Source organism: Schistocerca nitens, chromosome 10 (genome assembly GCF_023898315.1).
Source record: "Schistocerca nitens isolate TAMUIC-IGC-003100 chromosome 10, iqSchNite1.1, whole genome shotgun sequence".
NCBI classification, from domain to species: domain Eukaryota; kingdom Metazoa; phylum Arthropoda; class Insecta; order Orthoptera; family Acrididae; genus Schistocerca; species Schistocerca nitens.
In genome coordinates, this window is record NC_064623.1 from 214019480 (window position 1) to 214038157 (window position 18678).

Here is an 18678-nt window from a genome sequence, read left to right on the forward strand (position 1 = left end):
GCGGCGGCGGTGAGCGTGACTGCATCGCGGACCCTCCTCGGTTCGCGTCCGGCGGCGAACTGAGTCACGCTGACCGACAAAAGCAATCTTTGATACCAAGTCCTCTGTTTGCGCATATGCATTTGTGATCTGTACCATCTCTGAATGTCAAGTACTTTAGCTACCATTCTTTTATTTAAGACCTCACGATGCCGCTGTACTAAAATTGCTCTCCACCACCTCTGAATAACTACTGCACTCTCCCTTTGTCTAATAAAAATTCTCCTCTGTTGTTTCCCGGGCAGTACTTTCCTGGCCCATTTTTGTATCACTACAGCAGCAGCTTTTTTCATTAGAAAAATATTTCTTTCATACTTCATTAACTTTGTTGCTCTACATTTCTGCTGAATTGTAATAGCTGATTTTCTTATTCTTCACTAGTTATGATCAAATTTCTTCTCCACCAACGTTGTAGCTTCACTGCAGCAGCCTCATACTTAGGTAGCTAAAAAACAAAAAACATAACAATAGAGTTAGAACATATAGACTCAAATTCATTTATTAAACTATGATTTGACTATTTACCTGAAACTTCAGGAGTATCTGCCACAGTAACGAAAGCGTTTTTTCTCTGTGACCATCTACAATGTCACGTGATGTAATATTGCTTTTTATATCAAAGCCTGCCGAAATTAGAGATGCAAACGCAAGTCCTACATTGTGTTGACCAAGCCGGTGCTCTAAGCTTTGACATGATGGTTTCGTCTTGCAGTATTATTTCCATAACACGACTGGGAATGAAGTGAAATAAAGTGAAATCATGGCCTTCAGTAAATTGAAACAATAATAAATTTGATTTTACCATCCATATATACAGTCACAGTGTCATTCAGTTGCATGAAGCACTTACCACAAGCGAATACCATCCCGAAGATCAAGAAGCTTGGTCACAGCATAATCAAACTCATTCAGATATGACTGCGACAGTTTGGTTACGTTGTAACTCATGAACAGACACTTTATGACGTCACCAACAGCTGATAAAAATTCTTCAGAAAACGCCAGCAACATATCACGACTTGACTGAAAGTATAAAGATGAAGGAAGTATGCAATCAACAAACACTCAATAAATGGCTGGCAGCAAAGTACTACATGTTCAATAAACTGAACTTAGATTAAATAATAGAAAGGACAATACTATATACATGCATGTCATCTCATGAGCATAACTTCATACCATACATGAATACAAGTTTAGTAAATTCGACAATAAAACCCTCATCCTCAGGCAATATTACTGCAATCCACAGTCCCCATTTTAAAATGGTGGTGAGGCAGGTTACCTTTCTATGCAAAAGTACAGGATGAACCCATCCTCCTTAACCTTGTCTCTATCTCCATCTACATACATACTGAGCAAACCACTGAAGTGTACGGCAGCGGGTACTTCCAATAGTGCTAAATATTAGGGTATCCAATCACGTAAAGAGTGCAGGAAGAATGCTGTTTAACTGCTGTGAATGCTCTAACTGATCTAACCTCATCATCTCCAACACTATGGGTGTAAAATTATGAGCAAGCTGTAGTATACTCTTAATTTATTCATTTAACACTGGTTTTTGTAAATATTTAGGTAAGGTTTTACAGAATAGTTGGCTTCCTCCTTCAAGCATCTATCAGTTCAGGTTTTCCATTACCTCCTCGATGTTTTACAGTGAGTCAAACAAGCTAATGACCATTTATACAATATCCCCCCTTAGTCTTGTCTGGAATAGGTTCCACAAATTTGAGGTACATTTTTAATGTTTTTTATTTATTCTTCTCTGTAGTATGATTTGGTCTCATTATCCCAGTACCCTATCTATCTTCATCTACACTTACTACAATGAACCATCTTCACAATTATTCTCTGTTATTCCAATCTCGCACAGTGTGTGGAAGAAGTGAACACCTGCATCTTTCTGTGTTAACTCCGATTTCCCTTTCCCTAATTTTATTATGATGATCACTTCTCCACAAGTGGGTCAGCATCAACAAAATATTTTCACATGCGGAGGAGAAAGTTGGTAACTGAAGTGTCACGAGAAGATTCTGCTGCAATGAAATACGCCCTTGTTTTAATGATGTCCACCCCAAATTCTGTGTCATGTCGGTGACGCACTCTCCTTTATTTCTGTACAAAACATGCTGCTCTTCTTTGGTCTTTCTTGATGTACACCATCAATCCTATCTGGTAAGGATCTCACACCGCACAGCAGTACTCCAAAAAGAGGATGGACAAGCATAGCGCATGCAGTCTCTTCAGTAGATCTGTTACATTTTCTAAGTGTCCTGTCAATAAAACGCAGTCTTTGGTTTGCCTTCCAAACATTTTCTGTGTGTTCTTTCCAATTTAAATTGTTCATAATTGTAATTCTTAGGTATTTAGTTGACTTTATGGCATTTAGATCTGACTGATTTATCTTGTAACCAAAGTTTAATGTACTCCTTTTGGAAATAATTTGGATGATCCCTCAATTTTAATTATTTAGCATCAACTGCCGATTTTCACACCACACAGATGTATTTTCTAAATCTGTTTTGCAATTTGTTTTGACCTTCTGATGAAAAGACAGATGCCTTCAAATTGTTTGTACAGATAGGGAACAGCAGAGGCCCTATAACACTACCTTGGGGAATGCTAGATATCACTTGTTTTACTCTAAGACTTTCCATCAATTACTATGAACTGTGACATCTTCAACAGGAAATCATGAATCAAGTCACGTAACAGAGACAATATTCCGTAAGCATGCAATTTCACTACACGTTGCTCGTGTGGTATAGTGTCAAAAGCCTTCTGGAAATCTAGAAATACAGAATCAATTTGAAATCCCTCCCCAATAGCACTCAACAGTTTGTGTGTGCATAGATGACTATCAACAGTCCGTTCTCTTTTTGGTAAGTTGGTTGGTTGGTTGGTTTAAAAGAGGGGGGAAGGGACCAAACTACGAGGTCATTGGTCCCTTGTTCCTAATAAAACAATGCCACAAGTGTGAGAATAAGACAGAAGAGACATATAATACAAAACAGAAACAAAGGAAAAATTACAAGAATGAAGGAAAGGCAACGAACACCACAAGGAACAGAAGAGGACAAGAAAACAACAGAGAGATGCTAGGAACAGAAGAGAGTAAAACAAGAAAGCAGATTACAGTGGCTGGCTTTCCAGGGGAATAAAAAGGAAAAGCCAGCCACTCCGCAACAAATTAAAACGTCCACCATAGAAACAGCACTTGATGGGCCGATAGCTATCCACATCAAGTGGGTTTTTACCAGGTTTGAGCACCAGAATGATGGTGCTCTTCCGCCATTGTGATGGAAAGATGCCATCACACCACGTTCGATTGAAGATGAGGATGTGTCACTTGTAGTCAGATTAGAGATGTTCAATGATCGGGCCCTGGATCCGATCAGGCCCAGGCTTTATGCCAGGGAAATGTGCAAGGGCACTGAGGAGCTACCACTCTGTAAATGGGGTGTTATAGGCTTCCCTGTGGCGTATAGTGAATGAGAGGAATTTCGCTTCCAGTGGCCGTTTGAGAGTGCGAAAAGCTGGGGGGTAATTCTCCGACGCAGAGGTGCGAGCAAAGTGTTCGACAATCGTCTTTGCGACAGTAGATAGCACGCCATATATGGTAACACCGGGAACACCTGTTGGTGTCTGGTACCTCAAAAACGTTTGATCTTTGCCCAGACTTGGAAAGGAAATATTACACCCAATGGTCAAGACGTATCTCTCCCAACACTTCTGCTTCCGTCGTTTGACACGTTGGCGACGCTCCTTAATTGCTTCAGCAACTTCTGGCAACCACCAAGGGACTGCCTTACACCAGGGGAACCCTAAAGAGTGAAGGATCGCATTTTCTGCTGCAGAATTCATTGTTGTAGTCACCTGCGCAACCATCACATCAGTGTTACCATGTGAGGGGGTTCAACAATGACAGCAGAGGTAAAAGTTTCCCAGTCCGCCTTGTTTAAAGTAAATTTGGGCAGGTGTCCGTTGGCCTGACACCGGGACAGCGACCGGAAGATGGAGAAGTGGTCACTACCACACAGGTCTTCATGTTCTCTCCAGTGGATAGACGGGAGAATTCCTGGGTTACAAATGGATAAATCAATGGCTGAGTAAATACCACAAGCCACACTGAAATGTGTGGCAGCCCCAGTATTTAAGAGGCAGAGGTCGAACTGAGACAGTAAAGCTTTGACATCTCTGCCTTCGCCAGTAAGCACGGTGCCACCACACAAGGGGTTAAGGGCGTTAAAATCTCCCAAAAGTAGGAAAGGTTTAGGGAGCTGATCATCAGTGCAGCTAATACATTCAGGGGTACTTCAGCATCTGGAGGAAGATATATATTGCAGACAGTTATTTCCTATGTCATCCTTATTCTGACAGCCACAGCTTCAAGTAGGGTTTGAAGGCGCACAGTTTCACTACAGTCCGAGTTTAGGACATAAATGCAGATTCCACCTGACACTATTATGGTCGCTACGGTTCTTGTAATATCCCTTATAGCTGCAGAGGGCAGTGGTCCGCATTTCCAGGAACCAGGTTTTCTGGAGGGCAATGCAAAAAGCAGGTGTAAAGCTTAACAGTTGTCGCAACTCAGCCAGGCGGTGGAGAAAACCGCCGCAATTCCACCGGAGGATGACGTCATCGTGTTACTGGGAAGGCATGGAACATTCAATGAGGCAGTTTACGCCTCAGGGTCACCTGCTGCCACCGACTTATTGCCTGAGCAGTCTACATCCATTGTGTCTGAGGGTCCGGCGAGATCTAGGTCCTCAGTGGACGCCAGAATATCCACCACATCCTCAGACATAGAGCTTGTACGTAGCGGTGGAGTGGGTGCCACTGCAACCTCCTTGATCTTAAGGGTCTTCGTTTTGGGTTTCTCTTGCTGTTCCTTGTGTTTCCCTGGCTGGGAGGACTTCACTGGCTCAGTCTCCAGGACTGAGGATGAGCATGAATACCTATGATGAGCTGCTTTTGAGTTCTTCAGCCAATGGCGGATTTCGTCTTTCCCACTCGCAGAAACCTGGGAAGGGAGTGACCCAAGGGACCCCTTCCTAGCAAAAGAAGCCGAAGATTTACGCTTCTCCACCTTAGAAGTGGGGACAGATGTCCCTGATGGTTTGGGGGGGGGGGGTGTTGCTCTCAAAGTAGGTGGTGCAGCAGCAACAGGGAGGAAAATGCCCCCAACCATCATGGGGGCAGGTGTAGTCTTCCATCTCTGAGAGGTGACTGGGGTTGGCGGAGCTAATGGTGTCAGAACTGTTGTAGCCGCAGCGTAAAACGATGTCATATGTACAGGATGCAGGTGTTCACATTTCCTCTTAGCCTCAGTGTAGGTCAGTCGGTCCAGGGTCTCATGCTCCATGATTTTCCTTTCTTTCTGGAGAATCCTGCAGTCTCCCAAGCAAGGCAAATGGTGCTCTCCACAGTTGACACAGATGGGAGGTGGGGCACATAGAGTATTGGGATGTGATGGGCGTCTGCAATCTCAGCATCTGACGCTGGAAGTACAGCGGGAAGACATAGCCGAACTTCCAGCACTTAAAGCACCGCATCAGGGGAGAGATATAGAGCTTTGCATCACAGCAGTAGACCATCACCTTGACCTTCTCGGATAATGTATTACCCTCGAAGGCCAAGATGAAGGCACTGGTGGCAACCTGATTACCCCTCGGACCCCAGTCGACACGCCAGTCGAGATGTACACCTCGCCGCTCTAAATCGCCACACAGCTCATCGTCAGACTGCAAAAGAAGGTCCCTGTGAAATATGATACCCTGGACAATATTTGAGGTCTTATGGGGTGAGATGGTTACAGAAACATCCCCCCAGCTTGTCACAAGCGAGTAACGTCCATGACTGGGCAGAGGATGCTGTTCTGATCAAGGCTGACACAGATCTCATTATGGACAAGTCCTCCATCTCCCCAAACTTGTCCTCTAGATGCTCAACAAAAAACTGAGGCTTCATTGTCATGAAAGATTCCCATCAGCTCTCGAACATACAAGGTACCGGCGCGAGTAAGATCCGCTGCCATCCTTAACCATACGTTCCTCCCATGGTATGACCAGGGAGGGGCACGATTTGGAGTCTTACTTCTGTGTGTTGAATTGAGCTCGTGAATGCTTAGAGACTGATGGTGTTTCACCACCAGCAAGAGATGGCCATTGCTGGGAGTCCCGACGTCTCAGGGGAATGGGCATACGTGGGGAGTTAATGGCTCAGTCATCAGCAGAGCAATCCCTGTGAGGTCAGGGGGCTACAACAAACAGGATGCATGGCGGCCCCACCACAATGGGTTGGCTACCGTGCTGGATATGAGGTGCAACGAAGTCTGTGGTCATCGAAGGCGCAAAACACGACACTGCATAGTGCATGGTGGAAAACACACCCAGGAAGGTATCCTCGCCCAAGAGACAGAGAATGGGCAGGACTGAAATGTGACGACGAGAAAGTGGGCTAAAGATCTCAATGCAAGATGGACACGATGCACCATGTAAGGCGTCCTTCCCAATTGGCTCGCTCTTCGGGAAAATTTTGAAAAATGGAGGTCAAACCCTACAGGGGACCATCACATAAAGGGGCGAAATAGATTCCTTTTGGTCGCCTCTTACGACAGGCAGGAATATCTCGGACCTATTCTAACCCCCGGACCCGCAGGGGGGGGGGGGGGGTCTTCGAGGTAATTCATAATGCTCAAACACAACATATGGTCAAAATCCTGCTGCATATCGACTTTAATGATATGGGTCTGTAATTTAGTGGATTACTCCTATTGCCTTTCTTGAATATTGGTGTGACCTGTACAACTTTCCAGTCTTTGGATACAGATCTTTTATCAAGCGAGCGGTTGTATATGATTGTCAAGTATGCAGCTACTGCATCAGCATACTCTGAAAGGAACCTAATTGGTATACAGTCTGGACTCGAAAACTTACTTTTATTAAGTGATTTGAGTTGCTTCGCTACTCTGAGGATCTCTACTATTAAGTACTCATATTGGCAGCTGTTCTTGATCAAATTCTGGAATATTTACTTCGTCATCTTTGGTGAAGCAATTTCAGAAGGCTGTTTTTAGTAACTCTGCTTTTGCAGCACTGTCGTTGATAGTACTGCCATTCACTGAGGTAAAAAGAGAAGAGTGGTGGCATTATGTCACAAACTAGAAGCCAATGTTTGCATCGTAACAAGCCCAAAACATAAGGTTCACTGCTTTCACATCCCCATAGTTAACCACGGTGCCATTTTCCCATGATGTCATTGACTGTGTCATATTACTGGAGCAAATATGCAAGTAAGAACAGAAAACGTTCGAAATTGCTTTCCTGACACTTTGTTATTCATGTAAGTTCTGTAACTTTTAGCGTTTAAAACAGTTGTTGCATGCACACGACAGAAATAACGAACAAGAAGCACTCATAAACAGTAGTCTGCATATGCTTTGGTCCATTTAAAATACTGGCAGGCTCTGCCCACTCTAGCTTCAAAACATCATACAGCACAAGTCTGCAGAGCCACTCCCTTCTTTGTTTTTGCCTCCATGTTTCTACTGCTATCACACAGAGGAGGCACTATTTGTATCTTTCTGCTAGGATACTTTATGTATGATCAGAATCTCCCTGGATTTTCTGCCAGGTTTCACAACAAAGTTCCATTGTGGAAAATATTATAAGCATCTTGCATGGAAGTCGCGTGGGCTCATGAACTAACTGCTCGAAATAATTATCAGAGAATGCGTTTAGCATAATTTTGGATGATGTTTTATAGGTACGACTATATTTAAATATGTATTTACGCCAACAAATCAAGGGTAACTTAAAGTCACCACCAACTATAATCATATGACTCGTGTCCATGTCTGAAATCAAACTCAAGTTATTTTTGAACCTGTCAGCAGTTGTATCATCTGAAATGGAAGGTCAGTAAAAGGATCCAATTATTATTTATTCTGGTTGCCACGAATGACCTCTGTCCATACTAAATCAATGAAAAATCTACTTCAATTTCAGTACATGATAAACTTACTTGTAACAGCAACAAACACGCCACTGCCAACGGTGTACAGCCTATCCTTTCGGAACACTGTAAAATTGTTCACAAAAATTTCGGCTGAACTTATCTCCGGCTCTAGCCAGATTTCAGTGCCTATAACAATTTGAGGATCAGAGCTTTCTACTAGTACTTGGAGCTCTGATACTTTCTCAATACATCTACAACAATTTACAACTGTTGTACCTATGGTTCATGTATCTACATTCTCCCTGTTCGACCTGCACCCTTTTTATGTTTTCCCCAAGACACTCTAACCTAAAAAAACAGCCTAGTCAATGCCACACAGACCTGTTATCTGCATAGTGACCTACTGCGTGTAGAAGTCTGCTGCCTACTTTACTTACTATTGGACTAAGATGAACATTCCATTTCATATTTCCACAAATTTTGAAACCCAGATAAATTTACAAGTTGTCTGATAGACTATTTACAAGTTGTCTGATAGACTGTAACTCACTGATATTGTAGTTACAGGAGTCAAGTTTCTGCATTTGGTGAAGGGCATATTTGGGTTTCTGGACATTTAAAGAAAGTAGCCAGTCTCTGTACCAGTTTGTAATCTTATCAAGCCCTAACTGAATATTTGTGCAGCTTCTTTGTATAGTACTTTATTATAGGTTGCTCCATCATATGAAAAACTCTAGGTTACTATTAATATTGTTTGGCAGGTTATAAACACACACTAGCCCTAAAACACTTCCCTTTGACACACCTCACACTACTACTTCCAGTAAGTCCATCTAACATAACATAATGTGTTCGAATTACCACAAAATCCTCAAACCAGTCACAAATTTTGTTTGATACCTGTAGGTGTGGCTCCATGGTGAAGTGCGAGACTTTGGATTCAAAGGCCTGAAGAGTTCAGTTCCTGAACAGTCATAGAACTTTCACATGTCACTCACCACTTCTTTCACCTCTGGCTGGATAAGTCAGTTCAAAGTTCTGAGGTAGGCAACAATATACTACTTCCAATAGGACCGTGTCTAATAAAGAACTGTGGTGTTTAAAATGAAGTTTTGCATTGATGACAGTTTTACTGTTATGATTCTAGTTTTGATCATGAATGTTGATGTAACACTTTACCTTTTGGAAGTAAAGAAATACTGCATCCATCTGGCAGTCTCCTTCCACGGCTTTCAAGACACCTCGTGAGAATGAAAAAGGAGTTAGGTTTGGTATGACCACTGAATGGCACAGAGAAAGCCACTCTGTTCAAAATATATCATTATATTTGAGGTCATAACACATTCTATGCTTCTACAATAGAGGGATGTCAATGATACTGGTTGATGGTTTTGTAGATTACTTCAGCAACAGTTCATCTTGCTTTCTTCCGACCTCTGTCTGCAGTTTTTGGTTTGAGGGGTCTACTTTATGCTTCGACTGAAACGAGCACTAAATCGATCATTTCTATAGATAATCTGACCTAGACTCTGCTGACTCCTGGAGCTTTGCTAACATTTAGCTATTTCAGCTATTTCTCATCAGCAATCCAAGCTATATTGACAGCCTCTGCATTTCAACTTTAGGACTGTAGGAGTGTAACTTAGCAGCTGACTTGGATGCTCCATCTGCTGCAACGATGTTCAGCCTCTTACTTATACAACATGCAAATTCGAACATGTCAAACCGTAAGTCTCTATAAACCCAAAGAGTAATTGTAATGTAATAAATTATACAGCCTTGAGACAACCATATTTTCACATCATTAGACAAGCACAATTTTAAATATACCAGACTTGTAATTGTAAGGGAAAGATGGGTTGCTACTCACCGTAAAGATGACATGTTGAGTTGTAGAGAGGCGCAACAAAAAGACAGTTACACATTTGGCTACCAGCCAGAGCCTTCTCCAGAAGAGGACGGACACGGACACACACACACACACACACACACACACACACACACACACACACACACACCATAGGTTGAGGCCAGGATTATTCCGGGAGCAGAGAACACGTTGTACAGGTAACTTCTGTCCGCATAGTCCAAAAAAGCCGGTGGTAGAGGGGAAGATCCAAATGGCACAGGTTGTGAAGCAGCTGTTAAAATCAACTACGTTATGTTCAGCTGCATGTTGTGCCACAGTGTGGCCTGCTTTACTCTTGGTCAGTTTGGTGGTGACTGTCCACCCTGGTGGACAACTTGCTGAAGGACACACCAATATAAAAAGCTGTGCAATGATTGCAACAGAGCTAGTATATGACAAGGCTGCTTTCGGAGTTGGCCGGCCTTTGATGGGATAGGATAAGCCTGTGATAGGACTGGAATAGGAAGTGCTGGGTGTGTGAATTCGGCAGGTCTTGCACCTGGGTCTTCCACAGGGATATGATCCCTGTGTAAAGGGATTGGCATTGGGAGTGGCATATGGGTGGAGTAGGATGATGTGGAGGTTGGCTGGGTGATGGAACACCACTTTAGGAGAGGGTGGGAAAGATCTTGGGTAGGATATCCCTCATTTCAGGGCATAATGATGGGTAATCAGTGCCCTGACAAAGGATGGTTCAGTTGTTCTGGTCTGGGGAGGTATTGGGTGATAAAGGAGGCACTCCTTTGTAGCTGATTCTTAGAGGTCATTGGAGGTTTGGGGATGTGAGGGAAATAGCTGTTTGTGGACTAGGTCTGGGGGATAATGCCTGTCTGTGATGGCCTTGGTGAGACCCTCAGCATACTGGACAAGAGAATCCTTATCACTGCAGTTATGCCATCCCCAGGTGGCCAGGCTGTATGGAAGGTATTTTTTTGGCATGGAAGGGATGACATCTGTCGAAATGCAGGTACTGTTGATGGTTGGCGTGTGTAATGTGCACAGAGGTGTGGATGGAACTGTCAGAGGAGGGAGGTAGCCAACATCCAGGAAGGTGCCACACTGGATTGAGGAGGATCCAGTAAAACGGATGGGAGAGAAGGTGTGGAGGTTGTGAAGGAATTAGTGTAGGGTGTCTTGGACCCGAGTCTAGATCATGAAGTTATCGTCAATGAATCTGAACCAGACTAGGGGTTTGGTATTTTGTGAGGCTAGGAAGGTCTCCTCTAGATGGATCATAAACAGGTTGACAAATGAAGGTCCCATGTGGGTAAACATAGCTATGCCATGGATTTGTTTGTATACTTTCCCTTCAGAGGGGAAGTAGTTGTGAATTAAGTAGTAAGGTGAAGGAGGAAAAAGGCAGTGGGTTTGGAGTCTGAAGGACGTTGGAAAAGGTAGTGTTCAATAGCAGTAAGATCATGGGCGAGGGATGTCGGTGTACAGGGAAGCGGCGTCAACAGTGGTGAGTAGGGATACACGAGGTAAAGAGATGGAAATGATGGTGAGTCAGTGAAGGAACTGATAGATATCTTTGACATGGGAGGCCAAATAAGGGCAATTGGTTGCTGGTGTTGGTCACTGAGGGCCGATATGCTTTCAGTGGGGGCACAATAACCAGATAAATTGGGGCATCCAGGACTGTTCGGTTTGTGGATTTTGGGGTGCATGTAGAGGGTGGGTGTGATGTGCGTTGTGTGTCAGAGGTGACAACAGAAATGGATTCAGGGGAAAGGTTCTGGGAAGGGTCTAAGGCTTTAAGTAGGGACTGGAAGTTACATTGGACTTCTGGGATGGGATCACTGACAGAGGATAGGTAGAAGAGTCAGATAATTGTCAGAGGCCTTCTGCAAGATATTCAATGCAATCCACGACAGTGGTGGAACCTTTGTCTGCATGTGGGATGACTGTCAGGATTTGTTTTGAGGTTGTGTATGGCTCTCCTTTATTCTGCTGAATGGTTGGTGTTCTAAAGAATGGACCTGAGGAAAGATACTGAGGCCGAGTTGAAGGTAAGGAACTCATGGAATGTGACTAGGGAGTGGTTAGGTGGGAGCAGGGAGGATCACAGATGGATTGTGTTATGATGAGACCCATCTCTCTCTCTCTCTCTCAGGAAATTCAAACACAGTCTTTTAGAAGAAGAATGACTTACAGCGCATTAAAAGTTTCAATGGCTAGAAGAGGCCAAACACAGCAGGGTGAGTGTTGAAAGAGGACAAGGATATGGAAACAGTCAGTGTGACAATAGTCATAGCAATTACAAAAAAAAAAAAAAAAAAAAAAAAAAAAAATATGACCATGGTCCACAATGTTTTCATTATCAAGGGCACAGACATACTGGAAAATATTGGCTACCATTTGGTAATCACATTTCAAACAGTTAGCTAACAAACCATAATAAGGAGGCAGACAAAAGAGCTTCAAACACTGTAACAATAACTGCTAGTGAATGTTCATTACTGACAGCAAAACACAATGACAAAATATCCTCCTACAAACGAATTAAATGTGATCATGTTGGACACTGTTACATATTCACAGGCAACGTACACAACATTATGGGAAAACAAAAGAGGCAATGTGTGGATCTCTGACAGTGGAGCAACAGACCACTGGAGTTAACAACGTGAAAAATTTGTCACTTTCATCAATGGTGAGGTCAGTAAACGCAGCTGGTGGTGGATATTTACAAAGTACTGGTTTTGGCATTGTAAGAAGTTTTACATTCCAGGCATTATGTGTAATTGGATAAAAGTCCCTCAGGCAATTAATCTTTAACAAAATAGCTGCACTAGTAGCATAAAATAAAGTGGGGAAATAATTGTGGAAGATCCAAACAAAGGCAATTTGTACTACATTAGTGAAGACAACTCCAGCATTTCAATGCATGAACATGGCCCTGTTGCAAATCTTATCACTGGTCAGGAAATGAATTTATAGCACGAATGGCTACGCCACATCCACTTTGATAAAGCTAAATGTACAATTATGGGCCATATTTTATGGAAATATTTGGCCAAAATAATGTTACTCTCAACATTGCTGCAATGTGACTGCAAATAGAAGGCAATTTTGCAATATGGATGGGCAATACTGCTGATGTTTCAGGTAGCTGTGGACATATTGCAGTCAGGTTGCTATGTTGCCTACCAAGAGTGGACAGTATTTCAAATTGCCGGGCAGTACCTCTCTCTGTTCTTGTCAGTAAATGCTTCTCTCTAATTCTCACCTCCATTTCCTACTTCTCTCACTAACATCATTGCACTCACATGTCTGAGCAAAAATCTATGTCGTTTTACTCTTGTTATTGAGGTTTGCAATTTTTATATTAATTGCTCAGACAAGATATTTGAAATCTTTTTTTAACATTTTACTAAAATTCTGGGACAGACATGTATCCAGCATCAATTGACAAGCTGAATTACATGATTCATTCTGACTAAGAATGGATGCATCCAGAAAGCCCAATTCCTCTTCTTGTTCTTTCTAACAAATTTATTATTTGTGCGATTTAAAAGCAGGAGAGTCGCACTCACATCCATCAGCTCACTTTGGGCCATTTTGTGGCAACAGTATGGCTCAGCGAAAGCCCCAGAACATGTCAAGAATCGAGAGGAACTGACAGTGAAGAGCGACAGGGTTAACGGAGTCCTTAACACCATGCAAAAGGTCTAGACGAAGCTGCGGCCGAGGCGTACACCATGGAGGCGTACGTGAATGGACCGCAAGTAGAGGTGGTAAACGGAAGGACTCCAGTTCGGAGAGAAGGGACCGCATTTGAACCACAATCATTAGCCCCGATCTGGGCCACCGATGCGGGAGATGGACTGCCGCAGGCGGGAAAAGGACACGGTAATTCGGATGTGCAGGGGAACTATGAATGAGTGCTGCGTAACCGGCGAGCAGTTGTGCATGTCTGATCTGCAGTGGAGGGACACCAGCCCCCACCAGTACCCTGGTCGCCGGACTCGTCCTAAAAGCTCCTGTCGCTAATCGAACCCCACAGTGGTCCACAGGGTCAAGCAAATGCAATGCTGAAGGTGCTGCCTAACCATAAACCACACTCCCATAGTCAATTCAGGATTGGACAAGGGCTCTGTAGAGCTGCAGCAGCATACAGCAATCTGCACCCCAATTGGTGTTGCTGAGACAACGGAGGGCATTGAAGTGCTGCCAGCACTTCTGCTTAAGCTGACAAAGATGAGGGAGCCAAGTCAATCGAGTGTCGAAAACCAGTCCTAGGAATTGATATGTCTCCACTACAGTGAGTGGATCATCTGGACAAAACAGGTGAGTATATGAGTAACAGGGGAATGCAATATATATAACAGTTCAACCAAACGCTTCCAAGTACTGTGTGCTGTATGCTTTTGGAGCATGGAATGTCACAAAATTTCTGGGATCAAGCAATAGCAGCAGCAAATTACTTGTGAACACTATGTCCAACAATAGCAAATGATGGAGAAAGTCCCTGTAAACAATGGCACGGACGAGAACCAAACACTGATCATCTGTGGTTATTCACATGTTGTGCAGGGGCAAAAATGAAAAACCAGCATAACAAATTGGAACCAAAAGGACAACCTCATGTAATGATTGGGTATTCAGAAATTGTTAAATTCTGCTGATTAACAATTGCCAGAGATAATGTGTATGATGAAAATATCTTTCAAGCAAAACTGAAAGAAGTGCTACAAAAGATGTTGATCTGAAGATCACAAACACCACAAATGATTGAGCATTAAAGAATATAGAAATTATGGAAACGAGAGAAGCACCAGACAACTAGCAAAGTGAAGATTGGGATACATTCATGACTTCCAAACACTTTGACACACAAAATGAGAATGGAGGACAGGGTGAGAGTGCTGAAAGTGATTACTTCACAACAGATAATAACTCCGAAGTACAAATGCCTGCAATAAACAAAAACTACAGAACACATTCTGAGCAACAAGTCAACTCACCGAAATGGCTACTGACTACAAGACAAATAAAAGAAGAATGTGTGTGTAGTTGAGAAGGAGAGTACACAGAGAGAAAAAGATCCACAGATGCACAGGAAGCTGTGCCAGCTGGCGATAAAACCAAATGGCAAGAAGCAATCAGAAGTACTGGGAAACACAATACAAAACAAAACTTGGATACTTATATCAACAAAAATAATCAATGTTTACATAAAATGGAGTATGAGTAGATAAAAATATTCTCACCAAGAAGCTGCAGTAGAGAACACACAAAAAATACAGAAATGCGCAAGCTTTTGATACCAGTAGCTCCCTCTGGCAGGAGGCTCAAAGGGAAACGAAGAGGGATGAAGGAAAAGTAATGTCAAAGTTAAAAAGGTGGTGAGAGTTATGGAGAAGTCATCCAGAACCCTTACTTAGACTTACTAGATGGGATGAGGGAAAAGACTTATTGTTGGTGCCTGCGCTGTACGAGATTTGAGAACTTAATGGTGGGCAATACATAATAAGCAATGTAGTAATCTCAGTACTCATTAATTTTTTGCTTATTACCCTATCTTTACATTCTCAGATTTTAAATCTCACCCCATGTAACCACCAACAGTCAGCCTTTCTTTCTCATCCCATCCAGTAAGTCTCATCTGAACCAGGGTTCTGGGCAACTTTTCTGTAACTATCACTATTTCCTAAACCCTGTCAGTCCTTTTCTTCAACGCTCTTTCTTTCTTTTCTTTACTAGGAGCAGTCACTGGCTCCGAAAGATGGGCAGTTCCATATCTTTCATGTGTGCTGTCTCCTGCTGCTGCTGCTACTTGGTGAGCAAATGTGGACATTTGTACCACAAACTAACAAAACCAGAAGATACAAACAAAATGGGTTTTCATGTGCAAATGTTATTAAAATAGGACAACTGCTAGAATATGAGTGGTAGCTTCAGGTAATGAGCAAAGCCCAGGAACTAATTCTGGGAAATGTTACAGTCCTGTGGTAAAAATGGAAAGTATGTGACTACTAATGGGAATAGCAGTTTAATGAAACTGGAAAATTCATCATTTAGATGTCATCGTGACATATTTGATGGCTGATGAAAGAGACTGTTTCATTCTGCTTTAGGGCACTAAAACAACTGAGGTCATTAGCACTCATGTAATAACCTTACAACACTAAAACGAAAAAGAAGTTAAAAGCAACTACAAGTTACGCACAATAGACAGAAGGAAAGAGAACTACAAACAAGGACTACCTCTTGGAGAAAGGTCCACAAAAGACACTGCAGAGACAGTGGAGGTTCCAAACCAAAGACTGAATGTCCTTTGCCATACTGCTACGATGGATAGAAAGTAAAATGCAGTCAACAGCAGACACCCCCACCCCCCTCCCCTGGAGATAGCAATAAGATCCACAACAACATCGTTTTCTATAGTAGGTCAGAAATCACAGAATGGAGCCAGAGAGCCAACGGTGGTTGCCCCCTGCAACTGAAGAGGGAGTAAAACTGTTAAAAGAACAAGTAAATGAAATCTAGCGGGCTTCTATGCTATCACAAAGAATGCGATGGTACTGCGCATGCAGCTGTTTATAATGAATACATTTCACCATTGTAGAATGACTGTCAAAAACACTGCATGCCTCAGGACGAATTGTATCGTGGCATGTCTCAGTCGACCAGGGGACTGGGACATGGCATGCTGAAAATGAAGTGCAAACATTCATGAGATACTCTACCTGGTCATCACAACTGGGGAAATGTTTTTTGTTGAAGGTTGCCAGTCAGCCTTAGGAAGCTGCCAATTGGGTTTACGTATAGGTGGGGTAGTGGGTCAGCAAACAAATAGCCAAGGGAAATAGTTGCTCAAGTACTTGTCAGACACAACGGACCACTCAAGATGACAGGCAAGCTCGGCAGTGCAAAATGAGAGGTCCAAATGGGAGTAGGTGCACTTGGAGTTTGAAAGGAACATGGGTTCTCCAGTGTTAAGATAGATGCAGTTGAGCTGATTGAGGTAAGCCAAAACAGAACCTCTTGGACAGATTCTGGAAGAGCCCCGAAGGGGATGGTGCACATTAAAGCCTCTGAGCAGCAAAAAGGGGTGAGGAATTTGACCAATAAGCTGGAGGAAGTCCGCCTTGGTGTCATCAAATGATGGGGGAACGCAGATGCTGCAAAGAGAAAAGGTGAAATGAGGAAGGATCATGCATACTGCATTAACTTGCAGTCTGTGTGTTCGGTGCGATGGCTTGGGTATGAATGTCGTCCTGGATGAGAAGCATGACTCCCCGATGAGACGGAATGATGTTCTTGGGGGAAGGTCAAAGCTGTGCTGGAGGTCGAAGCAGTCGCGAGGACGCAAATTTGTTTATTGGAGGCAGAAAATAAGAGGACACTGCAATTTCAAGAGCAGCCTCTTTGTCGGATATAATGGCGCAAATTTTCCACTGGAGAAGAGTCATAATGGGGAATGGGAAGCAGAGAACAAATGAAGGGTAGTCACCTTGCTGCCGAGTGCCAGCTTTCAAAGATTCTGCTACAGGTCACAAAAGTTGGAGGATCCTTTTCCATGAGATCCACAAAGATGCCAAGAGAAATGGTAGGTGGTGTGCACCTGCGACACAGTGGTCGGCTGGCAAGTGTGTCACATGGCGACACCGTGAAAGAAGATCTCCAAGTCGGCGAAGGAGACGTTCGTTTGCTTTTGACTTCTTGGAACCTTTCCGGCTAACAGAGGAAGACTCCAACATTTGTTGATTGGAAGGACATGAGCATCCCTACCCTAGGTTACAAATCTGGCCGGGAGTCAACAGGATATTCAAGTGTGGTTGTAACAATGATACTGATAGCAGCACATAGGGTTCAGAATGCACAGTCAGACTGTGATAACTTCATAGCCTGCTTTGATCTTTGACAGAAGCACCGCTGAATCAAAAGTGAGAAAAAGAGTGCATGTGGGTACTAAGGACGCATCTACCATTTTCATCACCTGATGGACTGCCACGACACCCTGACCGAAAGGTACATTCGGATTTCTGCGTGGGTCAGACCATTAAGCACCCTAGTGTAAATAACACCATGGAAAGAATTCAGTGTTCAATGGGTCTCGACATGAACAGGATATCCATGGAGGAGCAAAGCTGCAAGTAGTTGTTGTGCTGGAGAATTGGAAAGTAGTGTCCAAAAGCAATGTGCCATTTTGTAAACGAGAGCAGGATTTTACAGGGCCAGCAATTGCACCAACACCTCCTGAATAATGAAGGGATTTGCAGCAGCAAAGGTCAAACTGTCTTCAGAATATGAAACCACAAGGAACCATGGTGCAGCACGAAGGGTCTTTGGATCATTAGCCTCATTTCGTTTGGTAGACGTTGACTGTGAAGATGATGATTGGCTCATTGTGACCCCACACCCCCATAAGGGGAGTGCACCTGCCTTCGGTGATTGTTCACACCTCCTAAAAACCTGACAGATGGACGAACCAGCTATTTGGGAAGGTAGCAGTTCTGGCAATTGCCCCTCCCTGGCCTGTACCAGGTGGTATGTGGAATGCTACCTGTCAACCCAGAGCTGGGAATTACCGTTCCCAGTCACCTGTTACGCATTAGACACGTGGGCTCGAAAGAATCAAGCATACTGCTGTAATGATTTTCTTTGTGCAAGGGGAGCCAACAGTGTAAGTTTGAAATATACTGCAAGTGAGAACAATGTCACTCACTGATTGACTGATAAAAGCAACTGACTGACTGACTGACTGACTGCAGTTGGAAACTCATTCGAAGTTGAAGGGGAGCTCAGTGATGTCAGGTATCTTT

The 18678-nt window shown here is 43.3% G+C and overlaps 1 protein-coding gene and 1 long non-coding RNA gene across 4 annotated transcripts in view; one reads left to right on the forward strand and one right to left on the reverse strand.

Moving 5' to 3' along the window:
• The window catches only part of LOC126210404 (speckle-type POZ protein-like), a 711709-nt gene that overhangs the window by 180860 nt on the left and 512171 nt on the right, over window positions 1-18678 (forward strand). The gene's annotated exons all lie outside the window — the stretch shown is intronic.
• The window catches only part of LOC126210418 (uncharacterized), a 313609-nt gene continuing 295118 nt past the window's right edge, over window positions 188-18678 (reverse strand). For both annotated transcript variants that reach the window (XR_007540669.1, XR_007540668.1), the window contains exons 2-4: window positions 890-1062; window positions 565-770; window positions 188-484 (exon numbers count right to left, since the gene is read on the reverse strand). This is a non-coding gene — a long non-coding RNA (uncharacterized LOC126210418). The remainder of the gene's footprint in view (window positions 485-564; window positions 771-889; window positions 1063-18678) is intronic.